We start from the raw sequence: 8,405 nt of genomic DNA, 5'->3' as shown, positions 1-8,405 counted from the left end.
AAATTCCAGCGAGGTCTCTCTAACAGTTATACCTATCAACCTGCATTCCGCAACTTACGGATTCCTCACAGAGTCACAACTTACTACATAATCTCGTTTATCAATTAATATAGTCAAGCTAGGAATTGAATTACCTGCAGGTACGGGGAACAAGTAAGGATACTTATTCTTCATTTCGTCTTCCGCTTCCCAAGTCATCTCCTCCCTATTATTATTTGGCCACAACACTTTGACGGAAGCCACATCCTTAGTACATAACCTTCTAACCTGGCGATCAAGTATAGCTACGGGTTTCTCCTCATATGACAACTCCTCTGTTACCTGAACATCATCTACAGGGAATACTCTAGAAGGATCACCAATACATTTACGTAGCATCGTTACATGGAAGACTGGATGTACCGCCTCCAAATCAGATGGTAGATCCAACTCATAGGCAACCTTGCCTATCCTACGAACAATCTGATAAGGCCCAATGTATCTCGGACTGAGCTTCCCCTTCCTGCCGAATCTCATCACACCCTTCATGGGTGATACCTTCAGGAATACCCAGTCACCAATCAGAAACTCCAAATCTCGACGCCGATTATCTGCATATGACTTCTATCGACTTTGGGCTGCTAATAATCTTTCCTGAATAAGCTTCACCTTGTCAACAGCTTTCTGAATCATATCCGGGCCTATTAACTTAGTCTCGCCAACATCGAACCAACCAATAGGTGACCTGCACTTCCTCCCATATAAGGCCTCGTACGGTGCTATCTAGATACTAGAATGGTAGCTATTATTACAGGCAAACTCAATGAGCGGCAAGTGGTCATCCCAGCTACCTTTGAACTCAATAATACTGGCCCGCAACATATCTTCTAATGTCTGAATAGTACGCTCAGCCTGCCCATTAGTCTGAGGGTGAAATGTTGTGCTAAGGTTCACCTGTGTCCCCAATCCCTTCTGAAACGATCTCCAAAAGTTGGCTATAAATTGAGCTCCTCTGTCTGATATAATGTACGTGGGAACCCCATGAAGTTTCACTATCCCCCTGACATATAACCTCGCATAATCTTCAGCCGAATAAGTAGTCCTGACTGGAAGAAAATGGGCCGATTTCGTCAGCCTATCTACAATAACCCATATAGAGTCATACTTCCGTTGAGTGCGAGGTAAGTCTGTAATGTAGTCCATATTAATCATCTCCCATTTCCAAGTCGGGGTCTCTATCTCCTGTAATAATCCACCAGGCTTTTGATGTTCGATCTTGACTTGTTGACAATTCGGGCACTAAGCAACAAACTCCGCTATGTCCTTTTTCATGCCATCCCACCAGTATAAGCATCTGAGGTCATGATACATTTTCGTTAACCCTAGGTGAATAGAATAACAGGCAGAGTGTGCCACTCCCATAACATGTCGTCGTAGCCCCGCTATATCGGGTACGCACAATCTACCTTCATATCGTAACACTCCGTCAGGTGTAACCTTAAATGGGGTCTTTTCCTTTTGAAGAGTTGCGTCTCTATACTGTGCCAGAATAGGGTCCTCGTACTGGTGTCTCTTTACCTCATCTATGATTGAGGACTCAACAACCTCTCGAATAGAAACTCCACTATCTTCTGAAATAGCCAGATGGACTCCAAGGCTGGATAGCCGCTGAATCTCCCGAACCATCTCCCTCCTTTCTGGTTGTACATCTGTCAAGCTACCCATGGACTTACGGCTAAGAGCATCTGCTACAACATTTGCTTTCCCAGGATGAAATAAAATATCAACATCATAATCCTTTAGCGACTCTAACCACCGCCTCTGTCGTAAGTTCAGCTCCTTCTGTTTAAAGATATATTGGAGACTCTTATGATCTGTATAGATGTCCACATGGACACCATATAAATAATTCCTCCATATCTTCAAGGCATGAACCACGACTGCTAGTAGGATAATTCTTTTCATGCTTCCTAAGCTGTCGTGAGGCATAGGCTATAACTTTGCCATGATGCATCAATAAACATCCTAGCCCAACACACGAAGCATCACAATAAATAACATAGCCGTCTGGTCCCTCCGGAAGAGTTAGGACTGGAGCTGTAGTCAATTTGTCTTTCAATAAAGCTTCGCTCACCAGCATCAGTCCACTTGAACTTGGCTGCCTTTTTTGAGTTAGCCTAGTCAAAGGCGTTGAAATTGAGGCAAACTTTTCTACGAATCTCCTGTAATATCCTGCTAACCCCAGAAAGCTGCATACCTCAGTAGGTGTCGTAGGTCTGGGCCAAGTCTTTACCGCCTCAATCTTCTGCGTGTCTACCCGAATACCATCAGCTCCAATAATATGCCCCAAGAATGCCACTGAAGTCAACCAGAACTCGCACTTGGAGAACTTACCATACAAACTTCTGGTGTTGAAGCACCCTAAGTACCGTCCTTAAATGGTCTGCATGCTCCTCTTCTGAACGTGAATATACCAGAATATCGTGTATAAATACAATAACAAACATATCAAGGAATGGTTTAAACACTCGATTCATTAAATCCATAAACACCGCTGGAGCATTAGTCAGTCCAAAAGACAGCACTCTAAACTCATAATGCCCGTATCGGGTCCGGAATGTCGTCTTTGGAATATCTGCCTCCCTAACCCGCACCTGAAGATAACCTGACCGCAAGTCTATCTTTGAAAAACACTTAGCACCCTGCAACTGGTCAAATAGATCGCCAATCCTTGGGAGGAGATACCTGTTCTTTACTGTTACTTTGTTCAGCTGCCTATATTCAATACACATCCGCAGCGACCCATCCGTCATCCTCACAAACAGTACCGGTGCTCCCCAAGGTGACGTACTAGGCCTGATGAAGCCCTTTTCTAGCAAATCTCTCAATTGCTCTTTCTACTCTTTCAACTCAGCAGGTGCCATTCTATAAGGAGGTATAGATATAGGCTGGGTATCTGGCAGTACATCTATAGTAAACTCTATCTCTCGTTCTGGAGGAAGGCCTGGAAGTTCCTCTGGGTATACATCGGGAAATTCATTAACTACCTGGACTGATTGAAGAGTCGGTGCCTCTGCCTTTATGTCATGCACCCGAACCAGATGATAAATATAACCTTTTCTAACCATATTCCTGGCCTTAAGGTATGAAATAAACTTACCTTTCGGCGATAGTCTACTCCCCTTCCACTCTATAATCGGTTCCCCTGGAAATTGAAATCGAACTATCTTTCCTCTACAATGAACATTAGCATAACAAGCAGCCAACCAATCCATGTCCATGATAATATCAAACTCAATCATATTTAACTCTATTAGATCTGTTACGGTACGACGACTATATATAACCACTGAACAATTCTTATATACTCGCGTAGCTATGACAGAATCTCCTATAGGTGTAGCTACCTAAAATGGTTCTATCAACTCAGACTCTATTCCGATCCTACTAGCAACGAAGGGGGATATAAATGATAAGGTGGAACCTAGGTCTATCAGTGCATACACACTTCGGGAGAATAGTGATAATATACCTGTGATCACATTAGGTGACGCCTCCTGATCCTGCCTACTAGTCAAAGAATATATGCGGTTCGAGGGACCGCTAGAAGTGGAAGCTCCACCACATCCTCTACCACGGCCTGCTGGCGCCTGAATACCCTGCCCCGTAGGGCGCATAGCCACAGAAGAAGATGAACCAGCAACGGACCCAGTAGGTTGTGCCATACCACCTGCACTACCTCTAAGGTGACACTCCCTCATAGTATGACCCTGACGGCCGCAAGAAAAACATGCACCTGTAGCCCAACGACATTCCCCAGGATGGGACCTACCACAGCGAGAACACCGAGGCAAAGGTGACCTCGACTGGCTCAAACCCCTGCACATCTGTGACCCTGACGCCCTAGAGCTCTGACCAGCTTCCGAATATCCCGTAAGATCAAACCCCCTACCCATGGAACGTGGGGGTGCACTCTGTGCTGGCTGGGAAGAAAATTTAACATGCTGATGAGACTGTCCGCCTCGAAACTCGTCAGGATAACGTGCTGATCTATCCCTCTTATGCTGGCCTCTATTATAATCTCTATCTGGCTGACGTCCCCGGTGCCGATCCTCTACCCCCTGTGCATATGCCTGCACCCGAGCAATGTCCATACCTGGCTGAAGAGTCACTGCCATACAACCGTCAATCAGATAACGATCCAATCCCATCACATAACGATGTACCCTGTCTGCCATATCAGCCACAATAGTAGGCGCATGCCTAGCCAATGAATCAAACTCGAGGCTATACTCTCGAACGCTCCTGCCATTTTGCTTCAAACGCAAGAATCTATCGACTCTAGCTCGCTTCATCTCTGGAGGCAGGAAGTGGCCCTGGAAAGCCTCCACAAATTCATCAGATACCGTTGGAGGAGCACCCTCACCCCTAGATAACTCCCAAGACTCATACCAATTAATAGCTACATCCCGCAAACGATACGTAGCCAACTCAACAAACTCGGTCTCCGAAGCCTTGATTATCTTCAATGTACGCTGCATCTGACGAATAAACTCTTGCGGATCATCCTGGGGCCTTGACCCAAAGAACTCTGGAGGATTACAACTTAAGAAGTCACGAGACCTTAAGCTATCAGATCTGTCCGCATGATCAACTCCTAGTCCATGCCTGCGAGCCTGACCTGCCACTAATCTAGTTAGCAACTGAACCGCATCTCTCATGGCCCTATCCTCCGCCTCTGGCTGAGGAGCTGGAGGTTCAGGTGCTGGGGCCTCGGGGGCTGGTGGTGGTGTCCCCCAAACTGGAGTTGCTGCTGCTCTAAGCTCCTCTGGCGGTGGCAGTGTAGCAGACCTCTCCGACTGGAGCACAATACCAGGCGTAGACTGGGCACGGGCCCTAGTAACTCTCCGGGTCTGACTAGTACCTTCTGCTACCGACTTGCCCTTCTGGGCGGCTGTTGCTTTATTTGGAGGCATAGCTGAAAACACAGGGATTCGTTAGAGAGGGATTATCCTGTTAATATAGCTCTATCGCACGATCTAGAATAAGAAGAAAGGATGACATCCTAAATGTCCTGTAGCTTCCTGTTTATAGATGTGGTGCACAACACACCGCTAAACAAGACTCTACTAGACACGGTCTGTAGACACTTCCGAGGAAGAATCTCTCTGATACCACTTTTGTCACGACCCAACCCGATGGGCCGTGACTAGTGCCCGTTTTGGACACTCACATACAAACCTGTTAAGTATAACCAACTGAAACTAAGACAATATGAAATTTAATAAAATCAAGCCAACCCCAACGTCATATATATATAGATGAAAAGGATCTGTCTCATATGGAGTCATAACCATTCAACCGTAACTGCATACGCGAGCCGACAAGGCCGCCACTCTCCAAAGCATAATAGCATACGCAAGCCGACAAGTCTGCCACTACACAATACACAATGATGTACGCAGCCGACAAGGCTGCCCCTGTACAAGCGGACATCCCAAACAAACCATGTCCATACCATTATCCAAAACATATATATGCAACCCACATAATGTCTACATACCTCTAAGAGTATAGCAGTGAAACTCGATGGGACAGGGCCTCGCCGTACCCATAGACAAGCAAAAGACTACACAGAATGTTATGTACCAAAACGACTGGGCTCCGGAACAGTGGAGCTCTCCCAATCAGCAGAGTAGATATCCTAGGCGGGAGGATCACCGAACTGCGCATCTACACCTGCGGGCATGAAACGCAGCCCCCCGAGGAAAGGGGGTCAGTACGGGCAATGTATTGAGTATGTAAAGCATAAGGTAAAGATGACAGATACGAACGTGATAAGTCGAAACAAGATATCGCTACACATGTACCTTTTAAGTGAAAATCATGCATATCTTTAACATATAAGGTGCCCGGCTTCCCTAGTAAGGGACTCGGAAAATAATCATCATATATATACATCATACGTACCCGGACCTCTAGTGAGGGACTTGGTGAAATAGTCATCACATGATCTCCGTCATCATCATCATCATAACCGTCCTCATCACCAATCATATATATAATATACATACCTGGCCCTCTAGTGAGGGACTCGGTGACATATTCAAGAAACTCCGCACGAACATTACCCTTCCCGGGACTCGGTGAAATGATAAATGATTCTATGCACGAGCAGAATATTATGAGCAACCATATGCAATTAAAATCATTTCTTATAACTCAATAGAACAATCAACGTGAACCAGCAAGGAGTATTACCAAAGATTAACGTTTTATCAAGATTATGAACCTTTAATACGATATGGAAACGTAAAATCTCAATGACTCTAAGAAGCACTACCATAGATATGAGAAATCACCATAGCCTTTGACATAGCCGATATGTAGAGGAATAGTTGTGGAAGCAAGAATTTATGTCACCTAGACGCTCTAGAAGTAAGTATCAAACCTGTCCGTCATTCGCTCATTTTTTAAAAGTCATGCCAAACAAAGAAAGAAAGGATAGCGTTACATACCGTATAGTCGAGCCGCATGTCCAAAATTTACTGCTTAAGCTATTAATCTATAACAAGCAACAATCGTGCCGCAATTAGATAGACGTCGCGCTTTACTACTTATTGTAAGGTAGCTAATAATCTAAGGAAAATCCGGCAGCACTTCCCCTATTTTCCTTACTTCGTCCCAGTCCGACAACAACCCAAATTATCCACAGCAATACCAATAACACATATAACCCAACGAATCATATTAAACAGCCCCCCCCCAAAAAAAGTTCCGTCTCGGCAACCATAGTAACGAAACAACGACACACCGAGCGATAACTCGTTTTATAATTTGCAACACATCTACCTTATCGTATTCATCCTTTGGAGTATATACCCATAATCACATCAACATATACATAACGCCAAAATAGAATTTCCCGCATTTTGCTTTAATCACAACAGCCCAAACACAAACACGACACCACTAATAATCCGATTATGGTTTCCGTTCATACTTAGCACATTCAACAACTAAAAAAAATTTCCTAAGCTACTGGTCACGCCACCTTCTTAACATTAATGGCTAATTAACAGTGGCATTCTAAGGAATTAACACACCAAAGAGATTACTAACCAAATTCTTTTGTAGCTGCTGGCCGAGAGTTGCATGGTTGGTTTTCTCCATTTCCATGGCTGCCTAAGCTAAGTGGTGAAGAAGATGATATTTTTGCAATGCATTTCACCACCTCATTCATAATATGAAGTGGAGGCATCCCCCCTCTACACGTGCCCCACTAAGGGCCTATTCCCAATCTGATTTCTTTTAATTTGTCTTGAGTGGTGGGGCCCACTTGATTAATTTAATCCTGATCAGCCACTAATTAATCTCTCACTTAATGTTAATGACACTTACATTAGCCAAATCATACTTAATATCACATTTGGAATTAACATCCTTGCCTAATATTTCTTTAATCACTTGGAACTTAAAATAAAATCTCATTCCCCGGACTTACATCTACTAGTTCATGACGCGCACCACGTATAAAAATATGAGGCGTAACAACTCCATTATGGATGTATCTACGTCCTGCCTGGGAATAGTATATCTGACTCACTGAAGCTATCTATCCTCAGAACAACTTTGGTACTCAATCACAAATGGTAACTGTCCGAGATTGGCAAATCTCTCTTCCTTGGACTTGTATCCTTTTTGTTTGAATTGAATTCTCACTTCATCAGCGAAATGCGGCCAATCAACTAATTGATTATTCTGAAAGAGCCATTGGTACCATTTTAATGCTTCACCGTCAAGGTATAGCAATGCCATATTAAGCTTCTGATCTTCCTCAATTTTATAGAAATCAAAACAATCATCCTCTTTAACTATCCAAGCCTCCGGATTCTTGCCTCTAAACTGCCATAATTTTAGTAACTGTATTTTGTGGTTCAAAAGAGGTCATAGCCCTTCCCCCCTAAACCTCCAGAAACATCAAACGAAATTCAATGAGTTCCTTATGGATAGAATCTCAATAATCACGAATTGAATGATTAACGGAAGCCTTGAGTATCCTATGGTCCTCCACTAGAGAAACCTCTGGATGAAAGCACCAATAAAACAAACCCGAATTCACATAAACATTCTCTTCATTGATAGCCAAATTACAATTAAAATACTTGAATTACAAGGAAAAGTACCAAAATATCAAGTAACTAGATATAAGAGATAAGAATGGAGATGAGAAGTTTTGATTCTAGAAAGAGATGAGAGGAATAAACGCTTTCTTCATAATACGCATAACCTTCTGTCTAAACCCTACTAATCCTGTTTAACCAATTGATAATTGGGCCTGGATCCCAAATAAAACTCTCTAATATTTTACGCGGCCCAATTATCCCATCCAAATCAGCCTCATTCACTATTTTTAACACATAAGT

At 43.6% G+C, this 8,405-nt stretch overlaps 1 pseudogene; it reads right to left on the bottom strand.

The window, feature by feature from the left end:
* The window catches only part of LOC107024892, a 10,039-nt pseudogene extending 9,523 nt beyond the window's left edge, over window positions 1-516 (bottom strand).
* Window positions 517-8,405: the final 7,889 nt, after the last annotated feature.

The sequence above is a fragment of the Solanum pennellii genome, chromosome 7 (genome assembly GCF_001406875.1).
Source record: "Solanum pennellii chromosome 7, SPENNV200".
Classification (NCBI taxonomy): Eukaryota; Viridiplantae; Streptophyta; class Magnoliopsida; order Solanales; family Solanaceae; genus Solanum; species Solanum pennellii.
Note: the sequence above shows the minus strand (reverse complement) of the source record. Positions and strands in the feature narration are given on the sequence as shown.